Raw genomic sequence first — 17271 nt, forward strand, 5'->3', positions numbered from 1 at the left:
TCTTATTCTCCATCACTCCAAGGAGAAAAGGCCGAGTTCACTCAACCTATTCTCATAAGGCATGCTCTCCAATCCAGGAACATTCTTGTAAATCTCCTCTGCACCCTTTCTATGGTTTCTACATCCTTCTGATAGTGAGGCGACTAGAACTGAGCACAGTACTCCAAGTGGGGTCTGACCAGGGTCCTATATAGCTGCAACATTACCTCTTGGCTCCTAAACTCAATCCCACGGTTGATGAAGGCCAATGCACTGTATGCCTTATTAACCAGAGTCAAACTGCGCAGCAGCTTTGAGTGTCCTATGGACTCGGACTCCAAGATTCCTCTCATCTTCCACACTGCCAAGAGTCTTACCATTAATACCATATTCTGCCATCATATTTGATCTACCAAAATGAACCACCTCACACTTATTTGGGTTGAATTCCATCTGCCACTTCTCAGTCCATTTTTGCATCCTATCTGACAGCTCTCCACACTATCCCCACCACCTCCAACCTTTGTGTCATCAGCAAATTTACTAACCCATACCTCCACTTCCTCATCCAGGTCATTTATAAAAATCATGAAGATAGGGGTCCCAGAACAGATCCCTGAGGCACACCACTGGTGACTGACCTCCATGCAGAATATGACCCGTCTACAACCACTCTTTGCCTTCTGTAGGCAAGCCAGTTCTGGATCCACAAAGCATCATCTCCTTGTATCCCCATACCTCCTTACTTTCTCAATAAGCCTTGCATGGGGTACCTTATCAAATGCCTTGCTGAAATCTATATACACCACATCTACTGCTCTACCTTCATCAGTGTGTTTAGTCACATCCTCAAAAATTTCTATCAGGCTTGTAAGGCACGACCTGCCCTTGACAAAACCATGCTGACTATTCCTAATCATATTATGCCTGTCCAGATGTTGATAAATCCTGCCTCTCAGGATCTTCTCCATCAACTTACCAACCACTGAAGTAAGACTCACTGGTCTATAATTTCCTGGGCTATCTCTACTCCCTTTCTTGAATAAGGGAACAACATCTGCAACCCTCCAATCCTCCGGAACCTCCTCCATCCCCATTGATGGGATCATCGCCAGAGGCTCAGCAATCTACTCCCTCGCCTCCCACAGTAGCCTGGGGTACATCCTGTCTGGTCCCGGTGACTTAACCAACTTGATGCTTTCCAAATGCTCCAGCACATCCTCTTTCTTAATGTCTATATGCTCAAGCTCTTCAGTCTGCTGTAAGTCATCCCTACAATCGCCAAGATCCTTTCCCATACTGAATACTGAAGCAAGGTGCTCACTAAGTACCTCTGCGATCTCCTCCGGTTCCAAACACACTTTTCCACTGTCACACTTGATTGGTCCTATTCTGTCGCACTTTATCCTCTAGCTCTTCACATACTTGTCGAATGCCTTGGGGTTTTCCTTAATCCTGTCCACCAAGGCCTTCTCATGGTTCCTTCTGGCTCTCCTAATTTCTTTCTTAAGCTCCTTCCTGCTAGCCTTATAATCTTCTAGCTCCCCATCATTACCTAGCTTTTTGAATCCTTTGTAAGCTCTTCTTTTCTTCTTGACTAGATTTACAACAGCCTTTCTACACCACAGTTCCCATACCTACCATCCTTTCCCTGTCTCATTGGAACGTACCACGCAAATATCCCCTGAACATTTGCCACATTTCTTCCGTACATTTCCCTGAGAACGTCTGTTTCCAATTTATGCTTCCAAGTTCCTGCCTGATAGGAGCAGAATTAGGCCTTTCGGCCCATCGAGTCTGCTCCTTTGATGCCCTGACTCATCAAGAACCAATCAATCTGCACTTTAGATACACTCAGTGACCTGGCCTCCACAGTTGTCTGTAGCAATGAATTCCACAGATGCACTACCCTCTGGCCATCACCATGTGCCAATTTCCAACTGCTTAAAATCGAGGAAAAGCTTTGCTACAGTGGAGGAACTACCGCACAGAACACCTCCCCAAACATACAGGATTGACCTCTGGCAACAAACAGAAGCCAGAACCCCACCAAACAATACAGTGCAAGACGCCACAGAAACGTTACCAGACGGGGCACTGCTTGACAGACGGAATTGGTGCACTCTCAACAGAGCGACAGCGGGAGTTTGTAGGACGGGAGACAATATAGTGAAGTGGGGTTTAAGGACCAGCGAATCCCGTGAGTGTGGCGAAAGGGTGAGAACATTGAACACGTTCTGCGCAACTGCCCACTCTCACCTGACAGTGATCTGCTCAACATCAAACAACAACACTAGAGTGGCTGGCTGTCTGGTGTGACAAGCTATGATGATGACCCTCTGGCTAAAGAAATTCCTCCTCATCTCTGTACTAAATGGATGTCCCTCTATTCTGAGGCTGTGCTCACTAGTCCAAGGCTCCCCCATTATCATTCACTCTGTCTGTGCCTTTCAACGAGCTCCCTGTCATCTTCTAAACTCCAGCGAGTACAGGCGCAGAGCCATTAAGTACTCCTCAGATGTTAATTCTTTCATTCCCTGAATCATTCTCGTGAGCCTCCTCTGGCCCGTCTCCAATGACAGCACATCTTTTCATAGATAAGGGGCCCAAACTCCAAGTGTCGTCTGACCAATGCCTTGTAAATCTTTGGCATTACATCCTTGCTTTTTTATTCTAGTCCTCTCAGAACGACCACTAACATTGCATTTGTCTTCCTCACCACCAGCTCAGCCTGCAAGTCAACTTTTAAGGCATCCTACATGAGGACTCCAAAGTCCCTTTGATCTTCTGATTTTTGAATTTTCTTCTCATTTAGAAAAACTTCTACACCTTTATTCCTCTACCAAAGTGTATAACCGTATAGTTCCCTACACTATATTCCATCTGCCAATACTCTTCCCGTTCTCCCAATCTGTCTAAGTTCTTCTGTAGACTCCTTGATTTCTCAACACTAGCTGCCCCTTCACCCATCTTCATATTGTCCACAAACTTGACCACAAAGCTGTCAATGCTGTCACCCAAATCATTGCCATATAACGTGAAAAGAATCAGGCCAAACACTGACCCTTGGAGAACCCCATTGATCACCAGCAGCCAATCAGAAAAGACCACATTAATCCCCCCTCTTTGCCCCCTGCCAGTCAGCCGATCCCCTATCCATGCTCGTATCCTTCCTGTAATACCATGGACTCTCATCTTGAGAAACAGCCTCGTGTGCAGCAACTTGTCAAAGACTTTCTTAGGACTTTCACATTCTGGGACATACAGGAGCCTGACGAACCACACCCAGTAACAAAAGAACATAGAACACTACCGTACAGTTCCGGATCTTCAGCTCACAATGTGCTGCTAACATTTTATTCTACTCAAAGGTCAATCTAACCCTTCCCTCCCACATAGCCCTCCATTTTTCTATCAACCATGTGCCTGTCTAAGAGTTTCTTATAAGTCCCCAATGTATGGGCCTCTCCCACCACCCCAGCAGGGGCTCCACACAGCCACCAAATGTTTTTAAGAACAGTCTCTTCCACTCCACCATCTGATTTGTGAATGGCCCATGAACCCATGAACGCAACACCAGTATTCCTTATTGCAATGTTTAGCTATTTTTGTAACCTATCCTATGTTTATGCATTGCACTGTAATGCCGTCACAAAGCAACACATTTCACGACGTGTCAGTGATGATAAACCTGATTCCATTTCTGTCCTCTCGTTTTATACTCGAGCGGGCGTTCCCAACCTTTGTTATGCCCCGCAACCTGACCATTATATGAGAGGTCCATGGACCCGAGGGTGGGAACCCCTGTGGTCTGAGGGACCGAGGGGTGTGTGGAATGGAGATTGGGAACCCCTGTGGTCTGAGGGACCGAGGGGTGTGTGGAATGGAGATTGGGAACCCCTGTGGTCTGAGGGACCAAGGGGTGTGTGGAATGGAGATTGGGAACCCCTGTGGTCTGAGGGACCGAGGGGTGTGTGGAATGGAGATTGGGAACCCCTGTGGTCTGAGGGACCGAGGGGTGTGTGGAATGGAGATTGGGAACCCCTGTGGTCTGAGGGACCGAGGGGTGTGAGGACTTGAGGGTGGGAACCCCTGTGGTCTGAGGGACCGAGGGGTGTGTGGAATGGAGATTGGGAACCCCTGTGGTCTGAGGGACCAAGGGGTGTGAGGACTTGAGGGTGGGAACCCCTGTGGTCTGAGGGACCGAGGGGTGTGTGGAATGGAGATTGGGAACCCCTGTGGTCTGAGGGACCGAGGGGTGTGTGGAATGGAGATTGGGAACCCCTGTGGTCTGAGGGACCGAGGGGTGTGAGGACTTGAGGGTGGGAACCCCTGTGGTCTGAGGGACCGAGGGGTGTGTGGAATGGAGATTGGGAACCCCTGTGGTCTGAGGGACCAAGGGGTGTGAGGACTTGAGGGTGGGAACCCCTGTGGTCTGAGGGACCAAGGGGTCTGCGGAATGGTGGAATGGTGGAGTTGTGTCGATGGGCCAAATGGCCTAATTCTGTTCCTATGTGTTACGGTCTTTGGGACAGATACGTTTAACCCCAGCCTCTGCCTGTTCTGAACCTGCAGATTTGCTGTGTGTTTGAGGGTCTGGCCATCTTCTGCTCCTCACTCACCCCAACAGAAGCGAGTTTATCTGTTCCACACTCCGAAGGTGAATCAGTGAACGCACTCAGGAACACAATGACTTTCAGAGAGCCTGACCTAAAACCAATACGAATCGAGAGTTCTCACACCAGTCCAACATCACCAGTGCCAAGTTCCGTCTTTGGGCTTCCCACTCTCCCCCGCACCCCCTGCCTCACTGCCCCTCACACTCACTCTCTCCCCTGCACCCTCTCAACCCTCTTGGGAAATAGAGGAGAGAAAGAAAGAGATGTTGGGTGATGTTAGTAAAAAATGGGAGTTTTTAATTTACAACTACTCTTGTTGTGTATAGAGAGGAGAGAGAGAGGGGTAAGAGGGAGAGGGGGGAGGGAGAGAGAGGGAATGAGAGAAATAGAGAGAGAGAGGGAAGGGGAGAGAGAGGGGGTGAGAGAGAGAGGGAAGGAGAGAAATAGAGAGAGATAGAGAACGGGAAGGAGAGAGAATGGGGAGAGAGAGAGGGAAGGAGAGGGATAGAAAGAGAGGGAATGAGAGAAATAGAGAGAAAGATAGAGTGAGAGAGGGAAGGAGAGAGACAGACAGAGAGTGTGTGTGTGAGTGTGTGTGTGTGAGTGTGAGTGTGAGTGTGTGTGCATGAGTGTGTGTGTGAGTGTGAGTGTGTGTGTATGTGCGTGAGTGTGAGTGTATGTGTGAGTGTGAGTGTGAGTGTGTGTATTTCTCACTGTGTGAGAGAGAGACAGAGAGGGACTGGGAGATAGAGACAGAGAGGCATAGAGACAGAGATGGAGATGTCAGGTCAGAGTCATGGAGTAATACTGCACAGTTACAGACCCTTTAGTCCATCCAGTTCATGCCAACCATGGCGCCCACCCAGTTTGTCCCAATTGTCTGTATTCAGCCCATCTCCCTCCAAGACTCACCTCTCCATTTACCTATCTGACTACTTCTTATAAGATACTATTGGCCTCAACCACTTTATCTGGCAGCTCATTCCATACACTCACTATGCTCTGGGTGAAAAAATAGTCCCTCAGGTTCCTTTTAAATCTTTTCCCTCTCACCCTAAACCTATGCCTCTTGGTTTTGGTCTCCCCTACCCTGGGGAAAAGATTACCCATGCCTCTCATAATGTTAAATATTTTGATAAAGTCACTCTTCTTTCTCCGAGGAGTAAGGACCTAGCCTGGCAAGCCTCTCCAGATGTGTGGTAGGGAGCATTCTGATTGTTTGTGTCACCATCTGGACCACAAGAGGCTGCGGAGGCTTGTAGATTCAGGCAGATACATCACGAGCTCGGACCTCCCTGCCTTTGAGGACATCTTCGAGAAGCGGTGCTTGGAGGAGGCAGCATCCACCATTAAGGACTCTCACCCTCCCAGACATGCCCTCTCCTCATAGCACCACTGGGGAGGCAGTACAGGAGCTGGAAGAGCCACACTCTGTGTTTCAGGAACAGTTTCTTCCCCTCTGACATCAGATTACTGAACAGACCATGAATGCATGAACACGTCCTCATTGTTTCACGTTTTGTACTTTATTTATTTATAATTCTGTCTATTTAGAGAAACAGCGCAGAATGGGTCCTTCTGCCCCTACAAGCCGCACCTCCCAGCCACCCCCGCCACCATTTAACCCTAGACAATTTACAATGACCAACTAACCTACTCAATGCTACGTCTTTGGGAGAAAACTGTAGCACCCGGAGGAAACCCATACGCACACGAAGAGGAACGTACAGACCTGCTTACAGAGGAAGGCGCAATTGAACTCTGAACTCCGACGCGCCGAGCGGTATATGCATCGTGCTAATCGCTATGGTACTGTGGCGCACAACGTTATTTTCTTTCTTTTCAAATCTTTTTATTATTATTATCCTAAATTAACACGAGTACATCGAAGTAGGCAACACTTACAATGTCTCAAGAAAAAAAAATGTTATTTTAAATATTGAAAAAATTTTGGTGATTGAACAAAAACCCTACTGAGTGAGAAAAAGTGGGGAAAAAAGCCATTAGGTGTTCAATCCCGGGGCCGTGCGTCATACAAAAAGCTTCTAAAGGTAAACATCAAACCACCAGCAAGAAAAAAAATTGTACCTAAAATTTACAATTAGATCATGGAGAAAATTTATCGATTAACTCAAATGATAATAATGAGCAAATGAACCCCATCTTTTCTCAAAATCAAACATAGGTTCAAAGGTTCGACCTCTAATTCTCTCCAAGCTAAGACATAGCATCACTTGAGAGAACCATTGTGACAAAGTGGGAGCTGATGTATCCGTCCACTTCAACAAAATGGCCCTCCTAGCTATCAATGTAACAAATGCAATAACATGTTGGTCAGACACAGAGATACCACGGATATTTTGAGGAATTATTCCAAAAAGCACAGTTAATTTGTTAGGTTGAAAATTAATTTTAAGTGCTATAGAAGTTGTCGAAAAAACTGACTTCCAGAACTGTTCCAGTATAGAACAGGACCAAAACATGTGTGTCAGTGTAGCTGTCTCAGTTTTACATCCATCACAATAACTATCAACATTAGGGAATACTTTAGACAGTCTCTCCTCTGTCTAATGGTTATTTTGGTGTTTGTTTTAAACATTTTTCCTGTGATCACAAGACCCTGGTAATACAAGATACCACGAGTCCGGTTCATTGGTGAGATTGATGTGGGGGAGGGAACTGTGTGGTCTCGGTTGTTGTGTAGACAGGGCTCTCATGCTGCGGCGTTGCTTGTTGTCACCCAGGGCGATGAAGGAAGCGTGTGAGAGGACAGAGGTGCGGCCGGCGCGCTGGAATCCTGGTTTAGGGGCTGACCCCTGCAGGCAGGCAGACCCATCGGTGCTGCTCTCCAGTGTTCGCTCCCTGAGAAACGAGCTGGGCTGCCTTCGTCTGCGGCTGACCCAGTGCGAGGCAGGGCAATCTAACTTGCCCCTTTTCTACGGCAGACCCAGCACAAGATGCGAGCTTGTTCTTGTAGAAACGTGGCCCCAGGGCAGCATCCTGTGCACCGTCAATCTTCAGGCCACGACACGCCGGCACTTGGGATAATGCTGTAGCGATGTGCGATATATCGGGTTGTAACTATGTGTGCGGCTCCATGCACCTCGGCCCCCGAGGAACAATGTTTTATTTAGCTGTATACATGTGTATGGTTAATGAACTTGACTTGTACTGTGACCGTAAAACAATCGATTTCACAACAAAGGCCAGTGATAGTATCGACTCTGATTCTGGTTCCGGTTCTGTCCCTGACTAATCTTTCCTACACCTCGAGCCCTCTAATTCCGGCAACATCCTCAAAATGTCAGGGTCCGGTCCGAAATCCGCATTCCGGTTCACGGTCCGGTCCGCGGACTCCGGACTCTGGGTCTTCCGGCTGTCACCTGATGCTCATCTTGGGGCTGGGAATATAAGTGGCCCTGGGATCGAGTGTGGGTGCTAAGTTGTTTCGTCAGTCTTCCCTTGGAGCAACCTACCGGTGGAAGGCTAGTGTAGTTGTCGAGATATGGATTTGGCTGTTCCGTAGCCCACCGAAGTTACTGGCCTCCTTGAGTCTTGGAGCCACCCTGGACCTAGCTCCCTTCCTGTCCCTTGCCTCCATCGGGTAAGCCAGGCTGTTTGCCGTTACCCTGCGGTTGGATCTATCCCTCCATGTCCTTGCCTCCGTGGGGTGGAGTCCCGCGTCCTGCCCAGGAGTTGCCTTGAAGTACCCTTGCCCCGTCATGTCCTCGCCTGGCCTCCAAGAACCTGAGCCTCATCACGTCTTCGCTTGGTCTCCAAGAACCCGAGCCTTGCCATGTCTTCGCCTGGTTTTGGGGTCCAAGCCTGAGTCAAGACCCGGGTTCTGGGCCCTTACCCAGTTTCTGGCTTGGAGTCCACGCCCAGGCTCCTTGTTCCCAGTCCCTCGTCCTGGTCCTGCTTCCCTAGGCTAGTCTGTGTTCCTGTCCTGTTATTTAGTTTTGTCCGTTCCTGTTCCTAGTATTTCAGTGTCTGTGTCTTGCATTTGGATCCGTTCCCAACGCCCCCCATTATGACACAGAAATCTTCTCTGTGCTTAACCACATCCTTCCAATAACAGGGTGATCAACTCTGTAAGATCATACTCCAAGTGAGGCCTCCCCAACAACTCGTACAACTGCAACAAACGTCTCGATTTCTAGACACAATCTCCTGACTGATGAAAGAGAGAGAGAGAGAGAGAGAGAGAAGGGGGGAGAGAGAGAATGTTTTTGTGTGTGCTAGAGAGACTGTGTGAGAGAAAGGGAGGCGGAGAAAGGGAAGGGAGGGATGTACACACACACACACACACACACAGATAGAAAGAGAGTGAGTGTGTATGTGTGAGTGAATGTTTGTGTGTGAGAGAGAAAGATGGAGAAATAGGAACAAGAAAATTCAGATTTACTGAGAGGAGGAGAACTGTAAGGTTGCAGAAAGAGCAGTAAGACTAGCGGATGGGAATAATTAAGAGTTCAGCAAAATACTTAAAAAGGAATAATAGAGTTTGTGGATAATGTTTCAAAGAAAAGAGTAAGAGGTTTGCAAACTGTCTATGAGTTTGTAAAAAGAAATCCTGTAGCTTCATGAAGACTCAGTGATAAATGGGGAGATTTATAACAGGGAACAGAACAGTGAATAATTACTTTGGACAGTCTTCACTGAGAATACAGGAATAGCTTCCAGAAGTGTGGGGAGAACAAAGGGAATATAGAACATAAAACACTACAGTATTGTACCGGCCTTTCGGCCAATGATGTTTTGCTGACCTTTTAACCTACTCCAATATCAATCTAAACCTTCCCTCCCACAAAGCCCTTCATTTTCCTATCATTCATGTGCCTGCCTAACAGACTAAATGTCCCTAATATAGCTGTCTCTACCAGCACCCCGGCAGGGCGTTTCATGCACCCACTACTCTCCAAGTAAAAAATCTACCTCTGACATCCCACCTATACTTTCCGCCTTAAAGTTATGCCCACTGGCACTAACCGTTTGCATCCTAGTAAAAAGCTTCTAGCTGTCCACTTGATCTATGCCTCTTATCTTCTTGTACACCTCTAGCAAGTCACCTCTCATCCTCTTGTGCTCCAAAGGGAAAAGCCCAAACTCACTCAACGTGTCCTCATAAGACATGCCCTCTAATCCTGACAGCATCTGGGTAAATCTCCTCTGCACTCTCTCTAAAGCTTCCACATCCTTCCTATAATAAAGCATCCGGAACTGAGCACAATATTCTAAGTGTGGTCCAGCCAGGGTTTTATAGAGCTGCAACATTACCTCGTGGTTCTTGAACTCAGTCCCCTGACTAATGAAGGCCAACACACCATACGCCTTCTTAACCACCCTAACAACTTGTGTGGCAACTAAGACATGAACTTAGTGAAGGATAGAACATACTAGAGGGGCTGAATGGCCTCTCCCTGCTCCCATTGATGCAGAAACCAATGTCTCAACAATTAGGTGGCAGTCAGGGACAGCACATTGATGAAAACACATCCCACCCTCCTCACCTCCAATTCTAAAACACAGCCATACATTCCTCCTTTGCATTTCTGCTGATGTTTATGGTCTGTTAAATCCCCAACGCCAAAACCTCCACAGAGCCTGCCTGCCTTCAGGACTTTAAAATAAACGTTCCAAGTTCAAAGTAAATTTATTATTGAAGTACGTATAGGTCAGCAGATGCTACCCTGAGATTTATTTCTTCCAGGCATTCAGAGTAGAACAAAGAGCTAGAACATAGAACACAGACCAGTACAGTACAGCACAGGAACAGGATCTTAGCCCCACAGCATTGTGCTGAACCAATTAAATTAGTCACCAAAGGGCCAACTAAACTAATCCCTTCTGCCTACACAATGTCCATATCCCTCCATTTCCCTTGTATTCATGTGCCTAACTAAATGTCTCTTAAGAGTCCCTAATGTTTCTGCCTCTACCACCACCCCAGATAGCACGTTCCAGACACCCACTCCCCTCTGTGTAAAAGAACTGGGCCCTCACATCTTCTTTGACCTTATCCCCTCTCACCTTCAATGCATGCCCTCTGGTATCAGACATTTCAACCCTGGGGAAAAGATACTCTCTGTCTACTCTGCCTAAACCTCTCATAATTTTATAAACATCAATCAGATCTCCTCTCAGATTCAACCACTCCAGAAGTTGGCCCACCCTCTCATTACAGCACATGCCCTCTAATCCAGGCAACATCCTGGTAAACCTCTTCTGGACTCTCTCCAAAGCCATGATATCCTTCCTATGGCAAGCAGAACTGTGTACAGCACTCCAGATGCAGCCTAACTATAAAGCTGCAACATAACTTCCTGACTTTTCAATTCAATGCCTCAACTAATAGAGGCAAGAATGCCCTATTCCTTCTGCACCACCCTGTCAACCTGTGTTACCACTTTCAGGGAGCTATGAACTTGGACTCCAAGATCCCTCTGCTCACCAACACTGTTGTGGTCTTGCCCCCTACTGTCTCTTTGCACTTGACCAGCCAAGGTGCAACACTTAGCATTTGGCTGGGTTAAACTCTATTTTCCATGTCTCCACCCCTATCTGCAACTGGTCTATATCCCCTGTTGTATTCTTTGCCAATCTTCTATACTATCCACAACACCCTCGACACTTCATCAGAAAACTCAATCAAGTTCGTAAGACACAACTTGCCCCGCACAAAGCCATGCTAGTTCTCCCTAATTAGGCTATGGTTTTCTAAATGCCAATAAATCCTATCCCTAAGAATTCTCTCCAGTAATTTCCCTACAACTGATGTGAAGCTCACCAGTCTATAGTTTTCAGGATTCTTGGATAATGGAACATTAGCTACACACCCATCGTCTGGGTCCTCACCTGAGGCTAGAGCAGACATGAAAATATTGTTTAAGGCCCCAGCAATCTCTTTTCTTTCCTCTCTCAATAACCTGGGTATATCCCTTCAAGTCCAGGGGACCTATCAACCTTAATGCTCTTTAACACTGCCTCCTCCTTTACTTTAAATTGTGCTCAGCCCTTATCTCCTTATTCTCCACATCTTTCTCCCGAGGTATAGTACTCATTAAGCACCTCACCCACATCCTCTGCATCCAAGAAAATGTTCCCCACTTTATCCATGAGTTATCTGACCCTCTCCCTAGTGATCTTCTTGCTCTTACTGTATTTATAGAATGCTTCTTTAATCCTACTTGCCAGTGACTCTTCATGGCCCCTTCTAGCTTTCCTAATTCCCTTCCTGAGTTATTTTCTGGCTTCTTTAGAATCCTCAAGGGCTCTTTTGATTCTAGCTTCCTAAGCTTTATAAACTTTTGCTTTTTCTTCTTAACTAAATTCATCACCTCTCTCAACATCCAAGGTTCTCTTATCTTTCCTTCTGACTGGAACATCCCGGTCCTGTACCCTGTGCAGGTGGTCTTTAAACACCCTCCATGTCCAATGTGGACTTTCCCAAAAAACAGCTGTTCCCTATTAACTCTCCCTAGTTCCTGCCTAATGCTCTCATAATTTTCCCTGCTCCAGTTTAAAACTCTCCCACAAGGTCCATACTTATCCTTATCCATAGCTATGTTAAAACTTAAGGAGTTGTGGTCACTGTTCCCTAACTGCTCATCCAATGAGAGGTCAATCAACTTGCCAGGCTCAATACCCAATACCAGGTCCATTATCGCCCTGCACTTGTACGTATTGATTTAAGATACCTTCCTGGATGCACCAAACAAATTCTTTCCCATCTAAACCTCTGGCACTCAAAAGGTCCCAGAAGTTGACAACAACTCTACTGATTTTACACCTTTTCTTAATTTGCCTGCACATCTGTTCCTCAATGTCCAGGTACCTACTGGGGGTCTGTAGAACAGTCCTATCAGAGTGATTGTACCCTTCCCAGATTTATTTGAGTTCTACCCATATAAACTCAATGGACGAGTCCTCCATTATGTCCCATATGCGTGCAGCTGTGATAGTCCCTGATTAATAGTGCAACTCCCCCACCCTACACTTTTTTCTCCATCTCTATCTTTTCTAAAATAGCAAAATCTGGGACATTAAGCACCCATTTCTGTTCCTCTCTTTACCAAGTCTCTGTAATGGCCACAGCTTCATAGTTCCATGTACTGATCCATGCTCTAAGTTCATCTCCTTTACCCATAATACTACTTGTTAAAATACGCACACTTCAGACTATCCATCCTATTGTATCTATTACTTTGCTCCTGCCTGTTTTTATTGGCCCTGACATCCACCTTCCTCTCCGTCCCTCCACTTTGTGACCCGGTGCTCTGTTTCCCATCTTCCCTGCCAAACTAGATTAAACTAACCCTGTCAGTGTGATGAGAGTGGCTCCAGGGGTACTGGGATGTTGCTCATGTGAGATGTGGGAACTCTGGGAGACCTCCAGTATCCCTGTTAAATCCATTTTCTCCAAGCGCACCAAGTTGCAGCTCCTTGGAGACCAGGTGCTAAGGACCTGCTGCTGCAACTCAGTGACCTGAGGCTCATACAGGAGAGCGAGGAGTTGAGAGATAGGAGCTGGCGGGACGGAGTCACTCCTGAGTTACGGGAGGCAGGTACGTGGGAGAGGGAAAGGGAACAGGCAGCCAACACTGTGGCTGATCCCCTCAATAATGAGTATACCACTCTGCATACTGTTGGGGAGAGGGGAATAACCTACAACTGGGTCATGGAATGCCCAAGAGTCTGTGGAGAAAAGGGCGTGAGAGAGGAACTGGCCAAAGGGGAAGGTCACAGGGGCAGGGATGACAGCAGAGCAGAAATGTTTGGAGTTTCTGGGGGCAATTTGGGAGGCATGGGATTAATACATCCCAAAAAAAGTATTCCAAAGGGAGATGACACAGTCCTGGCTGACAAGGGAAGTCAAAGACAACATGAAAACAACAGAGATGGCAGATAATGTAGCAGAAATTAGCAAGAATTTTAAAGGATTAAAAAACTTTTAAAAACCAACAGAAGGTAACAGAAAAAGCAATAAGGAGAGAGAAGTTGCAATATGCAGGTAAGTTATAAAAGTAGATACTAAGTGTTTTTTCAAATGTATAAAGAGTAGGAGAAAGGCAAGAATAGATATCAAATGGCTGGAAATGACACTAGAGAGGTAGTAGTGGGGGAGGTAGAAATGGCGAAAATCTTAGTAAGTATTTTGTATCAGTCTTCTCTGTGGCAGATACAACCAGTCTGCTAGAAAGCCGAGAGTGTCAGGGGGCAGAAGTGGGTGCTGTTGCTATTCCTAAGGAGAAGGTGCTTTGGAAGCTGAAAGGTCTGAAAACAGATACGTCACCTGGACCAGATGGACTACACCCTAGGTTCTGAAAGTTGAAAAGATTGTGGAGGCATTAGTAATAATCTTTCAAGAATCATTAGATTCTGGAATGGTTCCAGAAGACTGGAAAATTGTAAACATTACATCACTCTATAAAGAAGGGAGAGAGACAAAAGAAAGGAAATTATGGGCCAGTTAGCCTGACATTAGTGGTTGGAAAGATGTTGGAGTCCATCATTACGAATGAGGTTTTCAAGTACTTGCAGACACATAATAAATTAAGTCAAAGTCGGCATGGTTTCCTTCAGGGGTAATTTTGCCTGAGAAATCTGTTGGAATTCTTTGAAGAAATAAAGGGCAGGGTAGAGAAAGGAGAGTCAGTGGATGTTGTTTACTTGGATTTTCAGTAAACCTTTGACAAGGTGCCACATGTGAGGCTACTTAACAAGATAAGGGCCCATGGAGGGTATTACTGGAAATGGACTAGCATGGATAGATTTGCTGACTGATAGGAGGCAGAGTGGGAATAATGGGAGCCTTTTCTAGTTGTCCACTGGTGACTCGTGCTGTTCCACATGTGCTTCCTTTCACGTTAAATATCGATGACCTGGATGAAGGCTTTGCGGCAAAGCCTGCGGACAATACAACGTAAGTGAATGGGCAGGTAGTGTTAAGGAAGCAGGGAGTTTGTGGAAAATCTTAGACAAATTAGGAGAATGGGCAAAATGGCAAGTCGAATGTAGTGAATGGTCATGCACTTTGGTAGAAGGATTAAAGGTCTAAACTATTATCCAAGTGGGAAGAAAGTTCAAAAATCGGAGGTGAAAGGGGACTTTGGAGTCCTTGTGCAGGATTTCCAAAAGCTCATCTTGTACGTAGAGTTGGTGGTGAGGAAGGCAAATGCACTGTTAGCAATCATTTCCAGAGGACTGTAATATAAAAGCAAGGATATAATGCTGAGACTTTATGAGGCCTCGGTCAGACCGCACATGGAGTATTGAGAGCAGTTTGGGGTTCCTTATCTAAGAAAGAATGTGCTGGCGTTGGAGAGGGTCCAGGGAATGATTCTGGGAATGAAAGGGTTAACGTGTGAGGCCCATTTGATGGCTCTGGTCCTGTCATCACAGGAGTGTAGAAGAATGAGGGGGAATCACATTAAAACCCATCGAAAATGAAATGGCCTAGATAGAGTGAACGTGGAGAGACTGCTTCCTATAGAACCAGAGGACACAGCCTCAGAATAGAACAACATCCATTTAGAACAGAGATGAGGAGAAACTTCGTTAGCCAGAGGGTGAAGAATCTGTGAAACTAATTGCCACCAATGGCTGTGGAAACCAAGTCATTGGGTACATTTAAAGTGAAGGTTGATCGGTTCTTGATCAGTCAGGGCATCAGAGGTTATGGGGAGAAGACAGGAGAACGAGGTTGAGAGGGATAGTAAATCAGCCATGACGGAATGACAGAGCAGACTTGATGGGCTGAATGGCCTAATTCAGCTCCTGTCTTATGGTCTTATGGTTAGAGTCTCTCTGCCCTTGAGTGTGGGGATCACCCTGACCAGAAGACCAAAGACCTGACGACATGGGATCAGAATTAGGACATGTGACCCGTTGAGTCTGCTCACTGTTCCAACTCAGTGTAGTGTATGCTGACGTATTTTGATAATAAAGTCGCTTTGAACTTTGAAACGTAGTACCACACCGTGAAATGTTTTATTCACATCAAATCAAATCAGCGAAGACCGTGGTGAGGGCAGCTTGACACAATTAGACCAGGGTTTCTGACAGGCTGCCTGGGGTGGGGGGTGAAGGGGATGCAAAGAACAACAAGCTGATGTATGGAGCCCTGGGGGGGAGAGGGAGGGCGAAAGGACCGAGAGGAACAGTGTGATTGTGTGTCAGTGTGTGTGAGTGTGTGTGTGTGTGAGAAAGAGTGAGTGTGACTGTGAGTGTGTGTATGTGAGGGAGTGTGTCTGTGTGTGTGAGTGAGTGTGTTTGTGTGTATGTGAGAGTGAGTGTGTTTGTGTGTGTGTGTGAGTATGTGTGAATGTGTGTCTCTGTGTGTGTGAGAGACTGTGTGTGAGACTGTGTGAGAGAGTGAGTGTGAGTGTGTGAGTGAGTGTGAGTGTGTCTGTGTCTGTGTGTGTGAGTGAGTGTGAGTCTGTGTGTGAGAGTGTGTCTGTGTGTGTGTGACTGTGTGTGTGTGTGAGAGTGTGTCTGTGTGTGTATGTGTATGTGTGAGTGTCTGTGTGTGAGTGTGTGTGTGTATGAGAGAGAGTGTGTGTGTGAGTGTGTATGTATGAGTGTGAGTGTGTGTGAGACTGTGTGTGAGTGTGTGTGTGAGTGTGAGAGTATGTCTGTGTGTGTGAGTGTGTGTATGTGTGTGAGAGAGTGTGAGTGTGTATGTGTGTGAGTGTAAGAGGTGTGAGAGGTGTGTGAGAGTGTCTGTGTGTATGTATGTGTGTGAGTGTGAGTGTGTGTGTGTGAGACTGTGTGTGAATGTGTGTGTGAGAGAGTGTGTATGAGTGCGTGTGTCAGTGCGTGTGTGAGTGTGTGTGTGAGTATGTCTGTGTGTGAGTGTGTCTTTGTGTTTGTGTATGTGTGTGAATGTGAGGATGTCTGTGTGTGTGTGAGTGTGAGTGTGAGTGAGTGTTTGAGAGTGTGTGTTTTATACTGACAGAGCACAGAGGGTTAATGGAAGGGAACGTAATCACTAATTCCTCTTCAGGCAATGAACTGCCGGATTTCCTTCTAGAATGTTCTGTCCTCAAAAAATGAGCCGCTGCCAAACAATCAGGTCATGTTCTGCGAACCTCCCAAACTTCACAGGGACACAGCAAACTTTGCTCCCATAAACCCAGGCCCCTTCCTGTCATTCATCATTCCTGTGCCCGCAAACCTTTATTTAAAACTCCCACTGCACGTTTCAACGTACGTGTGATAAATAAATCAGAATCAAAATTGGAATCACCCATCCCTAGTCTCCACCTGCCTCTCCATGGAATTCTCTCCCTCTCCATGGAATCCCTCACTCTCCATGGAATCCCCTCTTTCTCCATGGAATTCCCTCCACCTCGAGGTCAGAGAACCCCAGTCCCCACTTTTGATGATCTGAACACATTCAGATTCAGTTTTCTCTAACACATGTGCAGTGCCTTGTAAAAGTGTTCAGCCCTCAGCCCTTTGTTCACATAAATGAGAATTACAACCGGGATTTTGATCAATTTAATTGAGAATTTTTATTTGTGAATCACATACTCCTTTTTTTCACAGTAGAGCTCAAAAACAGGGAAATTGTAATGCACGAAGAACTAAAAATTCAACAACTGAAATGCCAGCTGTTCGAAAGTATTCATGCCCCTTCGCTCAGTATCTAGCTTGTTTGATTTACAGGATG

General features: G+C 46.4%; 1 protein-coding gene across 7 annotated transcripts in view; it reads right to left on the minus strand.

Annotated features, from left to right (window-relative positions):
• LOC140199300 (tensin-1-like) overlaps positions 1 to 17271 on the minus strand; it is a 416856-nt gene that overhangs the window by 368814 nt on the left and 30771 nt on the right. The gene's annotated exons all lie outside the window — the stretch shown is intronic.

The sequence above is a fragment of the Mobula birostris genome, chromosome 6, assembly GCF_030028105.1.
Source record: "Mobula birostris isolate sMobBir1 chromosome 6, sMobBir1.hap1, whole genome shotgun sequence".
Taxonomy (NCBI): domain Eukaryota; kingdom Metazoa; phylum Chordata; class Chondrichthyes; order Myliobatiformes; family Myliobatidae; genus Mobula; species Mobula birostris.